The sequence below is a fragment of the Micromys minutus genome, assembly GCF_963924665.1.
Source record: "Micromys minutus genome assembly, chromosome: 10".
Lineage (NCBI taxonomy): Eukaryota > Metazoa > Chordata > Mammalia > Rodentia > Muridae > Micromys > Micromys minutus.
Window position 1 is genome coordinate 54961865 of NC_137979.1, and position 20766 is coordinate 54982630.

A 20766-nucleotide genomic window follows, 5' to 3' on the forward strand; every position below is an offset into this window, starting at 1 on the left:
AACCACATCTCCACAGCCTTTCCAGCTTGAAAGAAACTGGCTTCTGAGTTCCCTAGTAGCTTCTTTAGTGGGGCTAGGACAGGTGAGAGGTGGAGGCCACACAGGTTTATAGCCAGTGTCTCCTGATAGCCTGGTCCCCTGAAGATAGACAAGAACTCCTGAGTGCCCACAAGCATGTATGCCATACGACAGTGCACACCGCTCAGCCCATGTTGATTAAGGAATGCCCAACAAGGCGCCATACCAAATGACACTTCTAACGTCTATACGGTTGCAGGCCCCTGTCTCCTGGACTCTCATTTAAATGGTCCAACAACCCTGAGATGGCATTGAACCTTCAGTTCACAGGGTAGGAAACAGAGAGACTGGGACATTTGCTCAAAGCCTCGCAGCTAGAATGAAGACTGGGGAATCAAACCCAGACCCTGCCTTCCTCCTAAGGATGTGTGCTTTCCTTCGTATCCTGCCAACTCTGGCCTCGCTCCCTACAGAACTGGCCCTCTCATGGGGCTTTTTAGCCTGGTGGCTCCTTTCCACAGTCACTTCTCTCTGCCACTCTGCTCTTCACTTTGTCTTGCCTTTCTAAGCTTCACTCCTACCAAACCCTAAAATGTCCTCCTTCCTGGGGCAGCCCTGGGGGGTCCTCAGAACACTCTCAGGCAGCATGTAACAGGAAGAGTTGTTTTTCCTGGGCCTGCTTTCTGGTTCACGTCACCTAACTGTGTAGCAGAGCCACCTACTGGCTATCCTAAGCAAAGAGCCCAGAAGCCCTGGGAACCCATCCAGGTTCTTCAACCTGGTGCACACAGCAGTTTTCTAAAACTTCCTCTTCATTCTTCCCAATTCTCAGCCTGAGCTGAGAAGACCGGAGAGGACCTTTGTCCTCGTCATCTTTCCCTAATGAAAAAAGTCAAAGGGAAGGGACAGCTTTGATGAGAAAGCATCAGCCACCGTGTGAGGGTGATCATAGCTTAGCCAAAATGTCCAGAAGGCCCTGGGGAGAAGCATTTACAGACAGATGAACAATGGATGATTTTCTGGAATGCAGATGTAGGAACAAGATGGCTCAGGGGCAGGCTGACCTGACCGTGGCTGTGTGCTCTGAATGGGAAAAACAATCCTCCGGGAAATGCTCTCTCTCTCTCTCTCTCTCTCTCTCTCTCTCTCCCCCTCCCCCGGATGAGGTTATATAGTCTTTCATCTAGAACCCGGTGTGTGTGGCACATAGAAGTAAGCCTCACCATTCTGGTTAGCTGATGTAATTTAAACAAAATACAGTCCCAATGTTGATCTACCAGGAGAAGACAGAGAGGCAGCCACATCCCAGGAACTCAGCAACTATATCCGAGGAGATAGTGCCCTAGATGTGTGGTCAAAGAACAAGCACACCTCCTGTAGCCACCAATATCCTCATTGCCCCTCACTATCCTCAGGAAAAGCCGTCTGAACCAAGGCAGGGTGTAATACACAGGTGTGGTGGACAGCTGTTTCTAAAAAGTATCCACCCTTTGTCCAGCCATCTTGAACAACCTCCAATATGTCTGACTCATTCTTCTAACTGGGGCTCCATTCTCCACATAGCCAATTGGTAGGTCTCTATACCTGCATCTCAGGTAGTGCTGGAAAACAGCAGGAACCTTAAGATCGTGATGGCCACCACTCTCCGAGCACCCCAACTAACACTGGAAAACATAGTCACAGAAGTCAGTCCTGTAGCAAGGCTTTGAGTGGTTATTCAGAGAGGTAGAAAAACAGGAAGGAAGGTCCTTTGTGAAGAAGAAGAAAGAAGAAAGAACCAAAGACACAGGAGCAGAGGAGAATCATCGCCTGTCATTTTCCTCAAAACATTCTCAATTGTAGTTGTCTAGGTCACCATGGCAACTGGAAAGCCTCCTAGGGGGAGGAGAGATGTTATTTTTTAATAAAAAAAAAAAACATTTTCATACAACATCTTTTGATCATGTGTTTCTCCTCTCCCAGTTGTTCCAGGATCCTCCTGTCCTCTCTACCCACCAAATTTTATCTTCTTTTCCCCCTCTGTCTATCTTAAAAGCCAACCAACAGCAAACAATACACAAACAAAACAGGAAACACTCACATACAAGCCCCACAAAAATAGAAACCAAAATAAACAACCAATAGACCAATATAACAAAACAGAACAAACAAACAAACAAAAAAACCTAGCAAAGTAAAATGGCACAAAATCTACAAAAATACTACTGAGTTTCTTTCTGCATTGGCCAACTACCCATTTGGGGAAAACGATTTTTCCATGACCAGTAGAGATCAGTTTCATACAGTTTTTCTGGTAGGTCCGGGAGCCCATGTTCCCTTCTCTATCTCAGCGTGGGGACCCTGGCAGACTTGTGCATTCTACTACAGTCTCCACGACTTCACACGTACATCACTCTTGTGTTTGGAAGACCCTGTTTCCCGGAGCCATTCATCATCTCTGGCTCTTAGGATCTTTTTGTCTCCGGGGAGAGATGTTGAAAGGTCTCAGGGGGGTTGACAGGGTTGAGGAAGAAGGTGAGCAGCGGTGGGGAGGAAACAGGCAGTGAGACCCATAGAGATGGTCTCCAAAGCCACATCTCCTGGCTGTAGGCAGCTTACACTAAGAGGAGAGGATGCAGCTGAGGAGTCTGGACTTCTTGGGGCATCATGAGATAGTCATGGTGCCGCTTTTGATGGAGGTTTATTTAATGGGATCTGAGCACTGAGCCTGGGGTATCCCAGAAGGAAGAGACAGAAGTCAAGAGCAGGGCCGAGTGACTGATGGAGCAGCTGTAGGGTAGTGACATGGGAGGACGTGTAACCAGCTGTGGCAGGAATTCAGGTTCCCACTACCCACATAAGTCTGGTTCTCACCAACCATGTTGGGCACCTGTGCACATGCCCTTCCTAGGCCGACATACACCCCGACACACTGAAGAGTAGAAAGGGTTAGATGAGGCAAATATCATGGAATACTTGAATTAGCCATGTAGATGCAAAATATTGTCCTTTTAATGTAGAATTTATGCTTTAGAATTGTCACTAACATATTTACCATCAGACTGGATGACCAAACTTTGGTGTGTGTTTTTATATATATAATGTATGTATGTATATGTATATGTATGTATATATATAAAATGTTTTTCCTTATATTAAACATTCTTTCTCTTTTTTAAAAAAGATTTTTTTATTTCTTTGTTTATTTTATGTATATGAGTAAACTGTCACTGTTTCCACACATACCAGAAAAAAGGCATCAGATCTCATTACAGATGATTGTGAGCCACCATGTGGTTGCTGGGAATTGAACTCAGGACCTCTGGAAGAGCAGTGAGTGCTCTTAACCGCTGAGCCATCTCTTCACACACACACCCCCCTGGTGTGTATTTTGTTCTTAGAGCACACAGCTCAGGCTGGACCAGATCTGTGGCTACTGGCCACATGGTAGAGGATGCTGACCTCCGTGGCATTTGCTTTTCACATCTGAACAACTTCAGCCCCTGGGGACAATCGGGAGAGCTTGGATGCTCACACTTAGAAAGGAAAGGTGCTATGGGCCTCCTTGGTAGAGATGAGAGATTTGACAGACACCTCACAAGGAGGAGAGTTTTCCATGTCACCAGGGAACCCACTGCTCCCCATAGTGCTAGAGAATGGTCAGCACTGTGTGGATGGGGCGATGCCTCTGCCGACACTCCCTGAAGAACCCGCCTCAGACAGGGCAGGCTTCCAGGCGCCACTGTCAGAACTTCCTGGTGCTTTGTGATACGGCACAGGGATACACCCAGAGCCACTCCGATAAGCCGGATTGTGTCCGCAATGATTACAGTCCTGCAATTACCCTCACCCCACCCCACCCAGCCTCAACCCGGCAACTGCCGAACATTGTGGCTTCTGTTCAGGGCAACCATTTCCCGAAGAAGGATGGGATCAGGAGATCCTGCAGCTGTGAAGTGTGCAACCTATATAACTGTGCATGACAGTGGTACTCCCAGAGAAAAGAGACCAAGCCTGCTCATCACGACATCCTTCTTGGCCATGGCTATATTCAGAAGCCACAGAGTGGAGTACTTGACTAACAGATACGTACCAGAAAAAAGGCTTTCGCTTTCTAGTAGGGAGCCATAACTAAGAAGGTGGAAGTTGCAGATGCCTAGATGCCCATCCAGGGCTATTTGTTAAGACGAGTGGCCAGGTGACTCAGCAGGGAAGGACACTTGTCATGTAAGCCTGCCATCCTGAGTTTGGTCTCTGAATTCTACATGATAGAAGGAGAAAACTGACCACCTAATGTTCCTTCCCTAAAGGTGCCCTCTGACCCCAGCATGCATGTAGAAGACTAGAGCACACGTACATGCACACACACAGAGGCATGCACACACCCACAAGTACACATATGCACACAAGCACACATGAATACACAGGTATGCACTCACACACAGCAGGTCCCTTGGTCCTTCATAATGATAATTGTTCTCCTCAGCCCCGTCCTTTCCTTCCTACAAATATTTATCAGAGTGTAAAATTGTTAGGTCATAAAGCAGTCAGGTAAGCAGAGGCAGAAAGGTCAGGCCCTGTTGTGGGCCTGGCTGTGCAGGAAACCAAGATAAACAACCCATTTCCAAGAGGGCCAGCTCAGTTGATATTAGCAGGTGACCCGATTTAAAACAACCATCACGAAAAAGAGCATTTCCAAGGTCAAGTGAGGTGCTTTTGAGCTCAGCCTGGAGCCAGACTTCCAGATTAGACACTTTTTCACCCAGCACCACAGCACACGCCTGTCATCTCAGCCCCACTGAAGAGAGCCCAAAGCAGAAGTCCCCTAATGGAGGCCAGCCTGGACCCTCATTGTGAGACCTCTCAATAAAAATAAAAACAACAAAAAGAAGACACCTCTCTCAGTATCTGCCTCACAAGTTACTGGGGGATCTTGTGACTCATTTTCCTGTTGGCAAAATGGGAACGTAGCATTTCTTAACCCAAACGGTTGTAGGAGAAATTTTAACAAAGCTGATACTCATGCTCACTGCAGAGTAAAGATCCGATACATGTTCCTTTGGGATGTGTTTAAAGATGTGTTTGAGTTTTGTTTCCGTGCAGAGCCATTAAGATGTTTAAGTTCACTGTGACTCCCCCTCCCCCTTCCAAGCATATTGGCTCCCGGATCTCCTTTGGCCACTGTTTGAGATGTAAGCCCTCTGGGAAGCGAAGTCTGCAGAGGTGAGAAAGTACCGGCACTTTATTTGTGAAATGCAGACTCAGGGCAGTGCACAAGTAAGAGAAGGGAAGTGAGGAGAAGCCAGAGATGGGTGTTATGACTTTACAATAAGGTTACCCAGTAGTGTGCTCACTGATAATTCAGAATCTCTCCAGCCTGGCTCCCAGGAGGACATGCATGCCAGGGCAGTGCCCCTAATAGAAAAGGAGACTTTACTTGCCTAGGTCTCTCTTGGTCTCACTGGTAAATTACCTTTGTGGATGTCCATCAAAACCTAGTACAAGGACTGGAGAGATGGCTCAGTGGGTAAGAGTGCTTGCTGCAAGAGCATGAAGACCTGAGTTCAAATCCCTAGCTCCCATGCAAAGAGATAAGTATTGTGTGTGTGTGTGTGCGCGCGCGCGCGTGTGCACGCTCATTTGCGTGAGTGCACGTGTGTGTATGAGTGCATGCATGCATGCATGCGTGTGACCGAAAGAGGGGGGGAAAGGAGGGGGAGGAGAGATGGTGTGTGGTATATTGTATATGTATCTTTCTCACCTTCACACACACACACACACACACACACACACACACACACACACAGGAAGAGGAGAACTGGCCCATTAGATCAGAGGGAGGAAATAGGATATGGTTAAGGAAGGCCAAGAAGGAACTAATACAACCAGAAACCACTTACAGGAATCTTTCCTTTGGTGCCCGGAACACATGCTCAGATCTGGTGCAACTCTGAGATCCACATATCCTGTTGCAGCTAGAGGTGGAGGTGCAAGGACCCATGCCAAACAAACAGAACGTCGTGATAATGTGGGAAGACATGATGCATATTTTGGAAAACCTGAGCTGCTTTGGTGGGGTGTGCTAACAATTCTTGGTTGTCAGGAATGTGGGAATGAGAAACCTTAATTGAGGAATTTCCTCCACCATATTAACCTATGGGCATGTCTGTAGGACATTTTCCTTATTGCTAGTGGATAAAGTAGAGTCCAGCCCACGGTAGGCAGAATCGTCTCTAGACAGATGGGCCTGGGCTGAGCAAAGGGAGCTGAACAAACCAGGGGAGGCAAGCCAGAAGCAGCAAGCATCTCTCTGCCGTGCCTGTCCTCAGAACTCCCACTTGATTACTGCTCTGACTTCCCCCAGTGATGGACTGTAATTTCGAAGCATAATCCAAATAACTAAACTCCTGTGTCTGTGACCATGGTGTTGGTTACAGGAACAGAAACCAAACTAGGGTATGGGAAGAAAAGTCAAGAAGGAATATTTTGTGGGAAGGTGTAGGATCAGCGGGGGCAGGGGGGCAGTGAGAGAAGATGGCGTGGATGTGGGGGTTATGGGATGGAGAGATTTCATAGGAAGACTCGTTTCTGTTCAATATTTGATGAGCATTTCCAAGGGATGCCACCGTCAAGCAGCTAACACTAGTTGTCCTAAAACAGTAGAAAATCTCGGGTCAAAGCCTGAAAGTATGAAATCAGGAAGTCTCATAACAGTTACAAGGGGACATCTCGTCCAAGCTTCTTGTGGTCGCAGGGAGGTCTTGTGGTGTTCCGTTGCTATCCCTTCTCCTCCTTCCTCCTTTCCCCCTGCAGTCCTGTATGCCCTGAGGATTCTTGTCATAGTGGGTCAAAGACCGAGCCTACTGAAGTTTGCACTGAACCAGCTCCATCTGCAATGAACCTATGTCCAATGAGGTCACTGTCTGAGTTTCTGGGAATGACATGAGTTTAAAAAGGATTTCACTTTCCCCAACACTCAAAGAGGATGACATGGACAAAACTGTGAACCAAAGGTGCCATCAGAAAGGCCAGAGTCTTTTGAAGACAGAAACAGCAAAGAGGTAGCCAGAGGGGAACAGAGACTAGTCACTGAGTTTTGGAACTCAAGCTTTTTTTTTTTTTTTTTCTCCTGAGCACACATGCTGTGGGGAAATCTTTTGCTACCTCTTGGAGGATGGTTTGTGGGGATCTAAGCTAGGCAAGTTAACCTGAGAGGACTTCAGAGTAGAGGTCAGATCTGATTGAAGGTCTGGCCACAGATGGACAGGCAGACATCATGCAGGCATGAAGGGACAGGTGGTCCACTAGTCCTGAACTCTTCCTTTCTCTGCTGGAGGGAAAGGCTGTACTGGATAGACTCGGAAGCCTAGAATGAGGATCCAGATGTCTTAGAACAGATCTTCCCACAATGAGAAAATGCCCGCAGGCCCAAGAGATGAACCAATTACCTCTGAAGTTGGACTAGAATACACCGAGCCACCATCCTGTGGCTTCTGAATGATGTGTTCTCTGAAAGGAACCCCAAACACTCCAAAGAAAGTTCTGGAATATTCCTGGAGATGGACATTCTGTGGCAAGCTGCAGAACCTCTGCCCCTGTCTCTGGTGAAGTGGCCTAAGTCTCCATCTGTGGTGCCTCTGCCCCTTTCTCCCTAGGGCTCCCTAAACACAGAGGTGGGAACACCAGAGAGCTTTGCTGCAGAATTCTGGGGTCAGGAACTTGGGGGAAAGAATGTCAAATATGAGAGGGTTCTGCTGACAGGATTTAAGATGTGGGTGGCTGCAAGCTGCAGGGGATTTTAGATTAAAAGACTTTCTGAAGACACTTCTTCAAGGCCAGACACAGGAGGGTCTGGGCACATCTCATGACTTCTGCCAAGAATTTCAGAGGGCAAGACCCTGTTTCTGGGAACCAAGGTTAGAGGAATTCTCATGGAGTCCCTGATGGTGGCAAATTCCATCTCTACCCAGATTTTCCTCTTCTGGAAATCAAAGCTCAAGGACACCCCTGCTTGGGCTGGTGGGAATTGGACTCTAGCTCCCCATTAGAAACCACGTGGTCACCGGTGACTGTCTCTGAGGCTACCTCTTCATCTGTCACTGTGGATGTGGAGAGGAACTAGGGTGCCATGCACAGTGTAAGGCACGTGTAGTAGTTGCCTTCTGTGACCTCCCCCATAAGTCTTTGCCAGCAGAGCATCCAGCCAGCCCCCTCACCGCGTACCTGCGCTTTGATATATATCGAACCACTTCCTCAAAAAAAAAAAAAAGTCCAGAGAGATGTACTTGTCTTGCAAGCACAGGGACCTGAGTCTGACACCTGGAGCCCACACAGGCATGGTGGCATTGAATCCCATCTAGCTCTGGAAAGATGGAGGCAGGTGGATCCTGAAACTCACCAGCCAGCCAGATTCGTCGAACTCGGTGGTTCTCTACCCTCCTGATGCTACAACCCTTTAATAAAGTTTCTCATGGCGTGGTGACCACCCAATCATAAAATGATGTTGTTACTACTTCATAACTATAATTTTGCTGCTGTTATGAATTGTACTGTAGATGTCTGATAGTCAGGATATCTGATACGCAACTGCAAAGGAGTCTCGGCCCACAGGTCGAGAGTCACTGGTTTGGTGGAGGAGTTCTGTGGAAATGAGAAATGTGACCTTAGATGAAATGCCCGACAGTGGGGATATGGAACCTGAAGAGACCACTTCCAGAAGCCAGATGGAGCAGAGACTGAAAGCCTGACTGGTCACTGGCCCAACTTGAGACCAGTCCATGAGCAAGCACCAGTTCCTCACGGTATTAATGATGCGAGGCTGCGCTTGCAGACGGGAGCCTAGCACAGCCGCCTGATGGCAGGCTCTACCCAGCAGCTGAGACAGATGCAAGGACATCTGATTTAAAAACAAAGGAAAGGTAGATGACGCCTGAGAATGACACCCAAGGTTGACCTCTCACCTCCACCTCCGTATCTTTTACACACATACAAATATGCAAATGCGCACAAACACACACACACACACAGGCTGAAAAGACATCACTGTATATTGCAGTAAATATTAAAAGGATGGCTTATCCATTTGTGGGCCCCCGAGGTCTCACTCTTCAGACGCCGCTCTAGTGTGGAGCCAAGCACATGGACTCTGTCACACGGTTCACAAGCCGCTCTCTCCACGCAGTTTTCTTCCCAGGTGGTTCACACTGCCTGCCCTGTTGCTTCTGTCCTGGGTGGATACTACCACCCTGGCATGTTCCGTTCCTCCACAGCTCAACACAGACATGACTCCAAAGCCTGGGAGCTTATCAAGCAGGTCTATATATTAAATTCTCAATCCACAAACCCTCTACACAGTAAGATTACATCCAATGGACAAACCCTTCTATATAAGATAAAAAAGGCTTATAGAAACCCTTTAAAAATTCATATCTATCTATCACCAATTACGAACACCTGAATCTAGATCCTTCTTCTCCAGCTTCATCTTGATTCCTCTTCAAATCCTCTTCCTTTTCCTAGCCTTTTCCCTGTCTACCTCTCCACTGTCCAATCATGTATTACCTTAACATCAACCCACAATTATAAATATGAACTTCACTACCAACTTAATTAGATCAGTAAGGTTTCACTCACTCACTCACTCACTCACTCACTCACTCATTCATTCATTCAACAAATAGTTATCATAATGACCACTGTCTGTTGATCACTGCTGATCATGACAGGCATGAATGATTGAGCGATGGGACAAAAGCATAGTTCCATAAAGCTTGTGTCCTGATGTAAAGAGACATACATAAACAATAAGATAAATAAAAACATGGAAAGAGACATACATAAACAATCAGATAAATAAAAACATATCACTGATAAGCATTACAATAAAGATGATTCATGGAGCCGAAAGTGATACATAAAAGGACAAAGGTCACCTGTTAAATAGGGATAGCATGGTAAGTCTCAAATCAAGCAGCCTTTAAAGAGACAAGAGAATAAATTGAGCGTTCAGGCAGGGGTGCAGAAGAGACCAGGCTAAGTAGAGGGAATCGTATTTGAAAGTCTTTGGACACAAGCAGGTACCAGCAAGAAACCAGGGCAGCTTGAAGTCTGAAAAACAGATGAGGTAGGTACAAAATCTGAGCCAGAATGTGTCCTCTACATAGGTGTTGTTTCCCCAGAAAGAGCTTTGGGGTGAATGTTAGGCGAGATGCCTGACCTATGACCAGTGGTAGCTATTGACAAATAATGCTGATTGGGCTCTTAACAGGTATAGAGTAAATGTCTTCACTTAGACTTAACTCTCCCAGAGTCCTCTAGGTGTAAACCTTTGCCATCTTCCTTTCACCCATGAGGAAGCTCAGCAAAGCAAGCAGGGTTAACTAGCCAAGACTCACCCAGAAGCTTACGACTTGACATCTTCCTTCCACTTTAGAACCCTTTCCTATCATACCTCCAGTTTCATGACCATGAGAGGGGGCACAGAAAGACTCATGTGTAGACCCAGAGAGAGGTTACCAAGATGTATCTCTGAGCCAGTGAACGAGGACCGCCATGGTTACCAGAAGCTTAGAGAGATGCGTGGAACATAGTTTAACTTGCCAGTGCTTTAATGTTTGGACGTCTGGCCTCCAGAGCTCTGATAGAATAAATTCTTGTTGCTTTGAGCCATCAGCCTTGCGGTGGTTCATTATGGCGGGCCTAGGAAATTAATACAAGCTTATGTATAGTAATGGAACCAGGCCTGTTCTTAGAATCAAATGACTCGAGTGTGTAACCTGACTACAAACTTCCTGGCTGTGGGTCCCTACACAACTCCCCATCCTCACCAATCCTTAGGGTCTTTCTCTGTAGAGGACTAACATTTACCATTGCCTGGCTCTCGCCATTGTAGTGAGAACGAGATGAAGTCCAAAGGTAGCAACAACAGAGGTGAAGCCATCTGCAAGAGTTGGCAGAGCTCCTACCACACAGAGGGTGGATCTGAGGGAGGAGACGACAGACTGGAACCCCTAGTGCTCAGGACGGCTCTCAGAAGAGAGGTAGGAAGTAGCAACGCCTGAGCATTGGCTTCCAAAGGCACCAGGACGTAGTTGGCAGGATGATTCCCCCTGACATCACCCCCTGACGAGGCAGAGTCCACCTCCTGGCCAGGCAGAAGTAACCGTTTGGGGAATGAGTTGAGAGGCTCTGGTACTTGGATATTGAGTCATTACTTCCTGCCAGGAGTCTGGGTGTGTGTGTAGGAGGGAATCTTGTGCCAAGGGAGTCTTTGGGCTTCAAAGCCAAAGCAAAGGCAATTAACTTTATGATGGAATTCGTCAGGAAACTGTAAACCCAGGACATTGCCCCTGTACAGTAGATTCTTTTTAACACCGTCTTAGAACACACTGAACAGTCTGGGCCTTGCTTCCAAATTTGTCTCTTAAAATATATATTTAGAGTCTAGACAAGGTCACCATGATTTCTTTGCTACCCTGGGTCTTCACCAGATTGGAGCATGAGTCCAGTGATAAATTATGATGTTTCAATCCTGGGCCCCTACGCTGCACTCTACACCGCTACACATGTGGCCTCTACTAATTCCTCCTTGGGGAAAGCCTAGGGAATAGAATAGAGATGGTAAGTTGCAAGTTCATCAGAGCAAATTGAATACCGCTGTAACTCAGTCTCCCACAGTGACTCAGACTCATCTGGTCCACCATAGTCTCAAGGGTGAAAGCATACTTAAGCAACCATAATGTTGTCTTATGGGCCATAAACCGGGGATAAACACGACCACTTCTTAAGATAAGAGGATCAACTTCTATCTCAAGAAGATAAAACAACTCTGGACATTGGTTCTCCTAATAACAGAGATTCAAAATACACGGAGTAAAACTCTAACAGAACTGTAAGAAGAAATGGACAATCATCATTGTAATCAGAGATTCCCATATGTCTTTTTTCAAATATTCATTCGTCAATGTTATAGTTTAAATGTAAAATGTCTCCCATAGACTTTGTGTTTGAACACTTAATCCCCAGATGGTCGAGCTACTGTGGAAATTGTGGAACCTTTAGGAAGTAGATCCCTACTGGAGGAAGTGGGTCAGAGCCGTGTGATTGTGGTCCAGCCCTGGTTCCAACCTTGTTTCCCAGTTTTCCTGACTGCTAACTTTGTGTAACTATCTGCCACATGTTCCCAACACTGTGGAACTAACCACTACCACACCTTCCCATCATGATGGGATGTACTCAGTAAATCTTTCTTCCCTTGTGTTGTTGTGTTGTGCATTTGGTCTCTTGGACAAGAAATATCATAACCCCCCAAAATGATGCTAAAAAGTAAGGTAGTTGCTATGGGACACCTGGCCATGTGCTTCATAGGCCCTTGAAACAGGTTCGTGGGAAGAATGTGGAGGGGTTTGGAGAGAAAGGCTAGTGAAACCCCAAAAGGTGGAAACAGAGCTCCGTAAGCCCCTCTGGTGGGCATGTGGGTGATTGGAATGCCAAGAAAAACTGAGGAAGCCAAGGCCACACTCATGGGAGTTCAAAGGGGAACAAAGACTCTACCAGGCCTTGCACTATGGGCCATTCATGCTGCATTCTGGGAAAGGATCTGCCCATGTTCTGAAAGTCTGGCAGAAGCTGAATTAAAAAGTAATGTGATGAGCCATTTGGCTAAGGAAATTTCAGCCTAGCATAGCATCCAGGCTATGGCAGGGTTATTGCTTGATGAATTCCATGAGTTTTACCCACAGTGAGAGTTCAAATCAGAAAGTGGTGCAAAGGGAGAGTGAGGTGAAAACTGGACGAATTGGTGAAGAAAGATGTGTGAGTTAAAGTTTCAGGGAGAGAAATTAGTGCAATGAAGTTCTCATCTCACACTCCGCACTGGGTCAATAGAAGAAAAGGAAGACCTTGAACACTGAAAACTCCATAAGAATGCAAACCCACTCTGACTATATCTTCATGTGCAAAGAGAACAACCAGAGAGCGCCCCCAGTTTATCTTGCTCAAACAAGACATATTTTCTTGGGTTCATTCAGGAAGCCTCTCAGATCCTGTGTCAATGGTCTTCCAAGGGACCAGCCAGATTACACCTCAATCTGGCTGCAGAATTTGGTGTCATCGATAAGATGCTGGCTTTGGAGGCATGCAAGATGCAAGAGCAAGGGGACTTATGTTGGCATTTCAGAAAGCCACTGAGGCCCAGAAACATGTGCCGGGGCCCATTTCTCTGCATGGAGTGCCTGGATGAACTGTGTGTAAAGCTGTCAAGTGAGGCCTGTGCATTGACAGAGATTCTAGAGCATAGGCACTGCATTCTGGAAACCTGATCTGAGGTGAAAGGGAATGAAAAGTTGGATCCACACAGAAGCCCTGAAGTCGAGTGGGCTGTGCAACCTGGTCACTTTAGGAGAAGATAAATCATTGACTTTATTGACTGGTCTGCTGAGTTCTCAGATATAGGTAGATCAATAGATAGATAGATAGATAGATAGATAGATAGATAGATAGATAGATAGTAGGTAGGTAGGTAGGTAGATAGATAGATAGATAGATAGATAGATAGATAGATGGTAGGTAGGTAGGTAGGTAGGTAGATAGATAGATAGATAGATAGATAGATAGATAGATAGATAGATGATAGATAGATAGATAGATAGATAGATATAATAAGCTTGGTTTTATGGCATGAATACTTGCATGAACCCATGCACTCACATAAGGTATATATTGACAAAACTTGTCTAATTTTAGACTTTATGTGCCACTTATTGTATGTAAATTATTTCTCTAAAGGGTTTTTTTTTTTTAATGTCTTAAGACTCTAGATAAAAGAAAAACCCCAACTTGGAACCTTGTCTTTAAGGTTGTACAATTTATCTGGTGCCCAAACTCCTATTTCCTACTCTAAGATACCAGGCATAAGATGTCTAAAATGTTAGCTTGGGTTCAGTTTCTCTGGGAGGGGTACCCATCAAGTAACTTGAGTAAACCTGTCTTCCAAACGTGGAAGTGCATAGTTTGCAAGCAAGTGCAGAGATTCTACCGGGGCAGGGTGACAATGTGCTTCAGATATGCACTTCTTCAATGTCCTCTCTCTCCACATGAGCCCATCTGAGATGATGTAAGAACTAAGGCCCTCAACCAATGGTCAACTTAGAACAGAGAAGCTGGGCAAAACCACTGGGTCCCTAAAGAGTCAATCAACTTTGTTGAAAGAGGCCAGAGGATTCAGACTCAACTCTATGTCTGGAAACCAGGAGTGAGTAGTTCTAAATAGAAGAACATGGAGCTCAAGAGCCCTGAAAAATAAGTTGCTATTGAGAAAGAAAATATTTGGTTGGTTGGTTGGTTGCTTGCTTGCTTGCTTGCCTGCTTGCTTGGAGTTTTGAAGTGGGGGTGGCTAGCCATGTAGCCTAGGATAGCCTCAAACTTACAATTTTCTTGCCTCGGCCTCCTGAGTACTGTGATTTCATTTGTATATCACAATCAAGCTAGAAATAATTTTTGTGAACTGAAAAAGACAAAGACAAAAAAAAAAAAAAAACCTCATCCCCCAACACTAAAAGCTGTGTTTTATATTCTATTTCCATCTCCTTCCCAAAACCTACAGATCACTGACCTTGGGCTGTGTCCAGCCCACTGCCATTTTCTTTGTGAATAAATCTGTAGTTGGTAGATAGCCCTACGCATTCATTTACATATGCTTTGTACTAACCATGGCGTCACATCACAGTTTCCCATTCATTTAACCACCACGGGTGCTAGCAGTCTTTGAAACCTAAAGTATTTACCATCTGGTCCTTCAAGGTAAGCCCTAGACTATAATGTTAATACTCCATTTCATTGAGTAGGCAACAATATATTTTCATCTAAAGAAGATAAACCAGGCATAGTGGCTCATCCCTATAATCCGAGATTTTCTGGGACCTTAGGTTGGAGGATTGCTGTGCACTTGAGATCAGCTTAGGTTATAGAGTGAATCTGAGGCCAGCCTGAGTTAGCAACATAGTAGGACTGTGCCTCAAAAAAAAAAAAAAAAAAAAAAAGACAAAAAACGAACAAACAAAACCCAAAGAGTTGAAAGGCTAGTGAAAAATGAGATAGACACACTGTGGAATACTACTCACTCTGGAACAGAGAGGAAATCCTGCCACAGGCTGCAATGTGGACAAAATCAGGAGGATATTCTACTGAATGAAACAAGGAAGCCACAAAATGGACAGATACCGGTCTGACTCCAAGCACATGAGGCACGTGTAGTCTGATTCTTAGAGACAGCAAGTAGAGTAGTAGTTAAGGATGGGGTAATGGGCATCTGGTGCTACTGCTTAGTCAACACAGAGTTTCTGTTAGGCAGGGTGAGGAGAATTCTGTGGGTAGGGAATAGCAATGGCTGTGTAGCAATGTATATGTAGTTGGTGCTGTGGGATTATACATTTGTAAATGGTTACAGTGCTAAGTGTCACACAATGCATATTCTTGCTATATCTAAAGGGAAAAGAAGATTTGTGATACAGAACATAATTTCCCACAATTTTTAAAACTTTACGTGTATTTATTTATTTCTATTTATTTATTTATTGTGTGTTGTGTACATGTGAACCATGGCCCATTTGCTGTGGTCAGAGGATGACTTCTTTTGGTAGTCTGTTCTTTCCTTGAACCATGTTGGATCTGGGGACTGGAATCAAGTCGTCAGCCTTAGTGACAGTTGCCTTTATCTTGACAGTCCTCCATAAACTTTAAAAAGTAAAATATCAGATATCGAGGAATTTTTAGATATCATCCCTCCTCCCTGTGTGAAAGACATAGAGGTGGAAGCTTCTAGAAGCACCAAGACTTGAGAACCAGGTGCCAAGTGTCAGCCTTTCCATGTATTCTAAGGGGAACCGTTCAATCACATTCCTGTTCATTATGGGCGAGTTCCCTCCCTTCAAGGTTTAAATGAAAGTCATGAAGCCGAGCTTGGGGATTGGGGTCTAAGGAACAGGGGTTGCTGAAGGACAGACTCTCTGATGAGAAGTGTGTCGTCTAACATGGTTGACATCCAGGTCTGCTCATACCAGTAGGGATCTGTAGGGAGAATTCAAAACAAGAGTAGAGGTACATAGGAAAAATCTTAAAAACTTTACAGCATTGATGGGATTAGATAACTCTCCAGCCTCCAAGAGTCCATCTGTTTGTGCAGGTGGGGCAGATTCCCCAGCGTGGGCCAGGGCTCTGAGGGCCTCCAAGGGAGCTATTGCTCTGCCACCTGCTGCTTTGCTGACCTTTGGCATAGCTTGTCATCGATCTGAGCCTGTTTCCTATATGTAACCAAGCAGCCTTGAAGTACCTCAGGGCCGTCATGAAAAATCAGGGCAGTGTTGTATCAAGTTCCTAGTGTCAACCAAAGCCAGTGTTATGTCCCCCTTCCCTTCCCCCCCCCCCCGCCCCCGGCATCTGCTCAAAGCCTCCCACACCAGCTCACTGGTGGATGACAGGCAGGTAGTAGGTTTCCCTGCAGGCCACTCCAAAGACTGACCTGTCATCCCTCAAACCCAAGGGGGGCTCTTTTCCAGGAGGGTGGTCTGAACGGGGTTAGTGGACACCGGCTTTGCGTGCCAGGATACAGGCATCTGTGTAAACTTGCCCCCAATTGCATGCCCACAGGCCTGCCAGAGTGATGAGTGAGGCCATTGCAAGAAGTCCTGCAGTTCGGCTAACTTCTAAGCAAAAAGAGACCTGGGTGGCGCAGCCTAGGGCAGAGTTGATTATTGTGGCAAGCAGATCTGCAGGCTGTCCTGGAGCAAATGCCATGCTTCTGTCAGGATGGAGCGTTTCCGGCCAAGAGAAGATAGGATAGCAAGGAGGGCCAGCTGCCCATCTGCAGGGACTTTTGAAGCACAAGTCACCCCCCTCCTGGCCTTTGGAGGGACTGCACTCTAAGCTGCAGCCTCCAGGCTCCCTGGCCCAGGGTAGCATCATGACCCAGGCCTGATATAGCTTTATAGCTGAGAGCAGAGCCTTCTCATTCTTGCAAGGTTAATGGGACCTGGTTGTAATGAGATCCCCGCCCCCACCCCCATAGGAGCTGGAGTGAGGTAATATTGGGCTACTCAGCTCGATTGGAGAGAAAGAGCATGCTCAAGAGAGAGCGAGAACAAGAGTTTTTGTGTTAGGAAATGAAGACTCTTTAGTCTTCATTCTTATGAGTATAAGTGTCCTTCCTGTTGGAGCCCAGGAGCTGGTTCCATGGATAGAATACTACTTGCTACGAAACTGTGATAATCTGAGTTCAAATCCTAAGAACCCACTTAAAGCTGGTGTGAGTCCCCAAAACCTACAAACCTGGGTGTGATACCATGCAACCATAATCCCAGTACCTTTCTGGTGCAATGGGGACAAATTTTAGGCACCCCCTAGAAGCATGCAAGCATGTTAGCCTGTCATGCATGCACATTGTCAGTCAAAAAAGAGACTCTGTCTCAAAGCAGACTGACACCCAAAATTATCTTCTGACCTGCACTTTTGTATGATATACAAAATGTATCTGTGCATGTATATAGCATGTATACATGTGCATGTACACGTGAGCGTGCGAGCGCACACACGGGCGCAAACAACACTCTCCTCCCCCCCCATACACACACACTTCACGTGGATCTGTTTAGCCAAAGCAGAAACCACAAACAAAAAGGAAAATTTACTTGGCCCTGAGCTACATTTCGTCCACCCCATTTACAATAGAGTCGCAGGTCTGTGAGGGCACACTCTCTCATCTTCCTGAATACAGTGGGATTGTCACATGACTCTTTGCTGAAAATATTAAAACGCAGAGGTCACCCAAACCCAGCTTGAAAGCAGAAGACATTATTTCGTCTCTAAGCGGTGCATATTTGAAATATTAATGTAAATTCTTTGGTGACTTGCCTTTTTGGCAAAGGCAGATAGAATGTTTGAAGGGAAATCCCACTTTAAATTTTGACAAGTGTTAGGAAGGAGTTGAGAGACAGAAAGAATGAAAGTCAGCTTGCAGGTCAGAGCAAGGAGAGGGGACAAAAAAGGACGACTGGCTTCTGGAAGAAAGTGTCTCACTTGATTTCTGCCCCTGCTGAGGTCGCTCTCTTTCTCTCTCCCTCCCTCCTTCCCTTCCTCTCTTTCTTACTGAGGACAAGGAGTAAAAGGGAGGTCTCTAGGTAAGACAGGCAACACCCACACATTTATGAAGGTACCAAGGAGTCCTGCAAGCCGTCCACATTTCAAGGAAAAGGAAAGGCATCAGGGTGGAGATATTTATTATCATTATCTGGATTGGTGGTTGGTTTTTAAGTGTCAACTTGTCACAACCTAAAAGTAATTGGAGAGGGAATCATAATTAAGAAACTTTCTAGATAAAATTGGCCTGTGGGCATGACGGCAGGGGATTGTCTTGATTTTTTATTGATATGGGAAAACCCAGCTCACCATGGGCAGCACCATACCCTAGGTAGGTGTGTAAAGGAGGAGAAAGCAAGCAAGCAGAAAGCCACACACATTCATTTTTCTCTGTTTTTGGCTTTAGATGTGATGCAACTAGAAACCTCTAGATTCTGCCACTAGTTTCTCTGCTATGATAGACAATAACCTGGAATTGTAGGCCAGATAAGCACTTTTCTCTCATAAGCTGCTTTTTGTCTGAGTGTTTTAGCATAGCAACAGAATTAAAACTAAAACAGCTGGCTTCAGAAACTCATCCAGCTTCACATCTTCTGGTTCAAGATGTGGTTCACCCTGGAAGACCCACAGGGAATTGACATCATACAAAACCAGGACCTAAGGGATTTCGTGTGGGGGAGTTGGGGAGATGAAGGTTACGTCTTCAACCAGCTTCCCTCAATACCCATGTTTACTCATGGACACCAAGCTCTCATCACGCTGAAGAAAAAAAGTAGGAAAACCAAGGTGTTAACAATGCATAAGTTCCACCTGCTTAGTGTAATCACATGCTTTCCACCCAGCTCCTTTGTTCCCCAAATAACAACCCTGAGACTTCTTGTATATGAATAAATGCCTAGACCAAAAGCATTGTTCCCTTACTTAGCTCATTTCTCAATAATTCTGTTATTCTAGTCTAAGCCTTGCCGTGCGGCTGGTTTCCTGGTCCTCAGTTTCATGCGGACATCTTCCTCTGTGTCAAAAGGTTAAATCCTCTCTCTCTCTCTCTCTCTCTCTCTCTCTCTCACGGATGCCCCGCCTCCTATTTCCTACATAAGCTAATAAGCCAGCAGCATATTACTGAGAGGTCATACTTCCATACATTGCACAAGAGACTCTCTTCACAACTTAAAACCAAGTCCTCCCACCTCCCTTTGTCACAGATGTGAATTTGAGAGTTTGGGAGAACAAAGTTCACTGGTGAGCGGAGAAAGAATTAAAATCCAGCACAGAGATTCTGGGATTCATATTGTCTTTATACAGAAAAGGCAGATCATGTTCCTCAGGCAGCATGGAAGGGGGGGGGAGGGGAGGCAGTTTGTGAGCTTGAGGTACAGAGTAATGACCCGTGAGGGAGCCTGTGTCAGACAAGGTGGAAGGCAAGTACCGACACCCAAGGCTTTCCTGGGTTTGTGTGCACCTCCACTCAACACAAACAGGGTGCTGTGCAATTGTGTGTATGCACTTATCTGCACACACACATACAGAGGGAGAGAGGGTGGGGCAGAGGGAGGGAGGAAACAAGAGAGATGAATATTTCTCTACCAGATATCTAGAAATATGAAAATCACCCAGCCAGGAAAGAGAGATGGCAAGGCACAGAAGCGTGACTCTGGGCCAAGGTCACTACTGACAAATGAGTTGGACGGGTACCATTTATATTGGATGATTAAGGAAAATCTTGGCATGACCAAACATCAATTCTTGATACTTCCTAAGCTTCTCCATGCTGGTGGTTTAAATTCACTGCCTAGATCCATTTCCATGGCTTTTTCTTAAAACCTATCCATAACTCACATTCCATCCATATGGTGGTTAGAATATGCTTGGCCCATGGAAAGTGGCACTATTGGGAGGTGTGGCCTTGTTGGAGGAAGTGTGTCACTGTGGGGTTGACTTTGAGGGCACCTAGTGCTCAAACACCACTCCTTGCGGAAGAGAGCCTCCTCCTGCTTGCCTGCAGAAATCCGTCTCCTCCTGGTGGCTTTAGGATCAAGATGAAGAACTGTCTGTTCTTTCAGCATCATTTGTGTCTGCCTTCATGCCACCATGCTTCCTACCATGATGATAATGGACTGAACCTCTGAAACTGTAAGCCAGTCCCAAAGAAATGTTTTCCTTTATCAGAAGAAAGAAAAAATGTCATGATGTCTCTTTAGAGCAATGGAAACCCTAACTGTGACAATTAAATTTAGTAGCTGAACGTGTACAATCCCCAGATTGTATCCAGTAGGTTGTGAAACGTCTGAGAATTACAGGCTCTTTTGTTGCTCCCAAAAGAGATTCCGCATCTATTCGAGGTCACCCTACCTTGCTGCCAACCCTACAGCCCTTGGAAACTACTAATCTCCTCTAAACTCCTGGGGGTTTTCTAACCTGAACCTTCTCTATAAATGTAGTTGGTTGTATCTAACTTTTTAACTTTTCATGATGTTTTTAAGGTTCACCCAAGTGGTAGCATTTATCAGTTCTCTCTAGCTCGCTCATGCAATCCCCTCCCCCCGCATGTGCCCCCTCTCTCCCTCTCCCCCCTCCCCCCCCCTCTCTGTCCCCTCTCCCCAAAGAAGTGCACGGCAGATTTACGTGCATTCTGGGAATCTA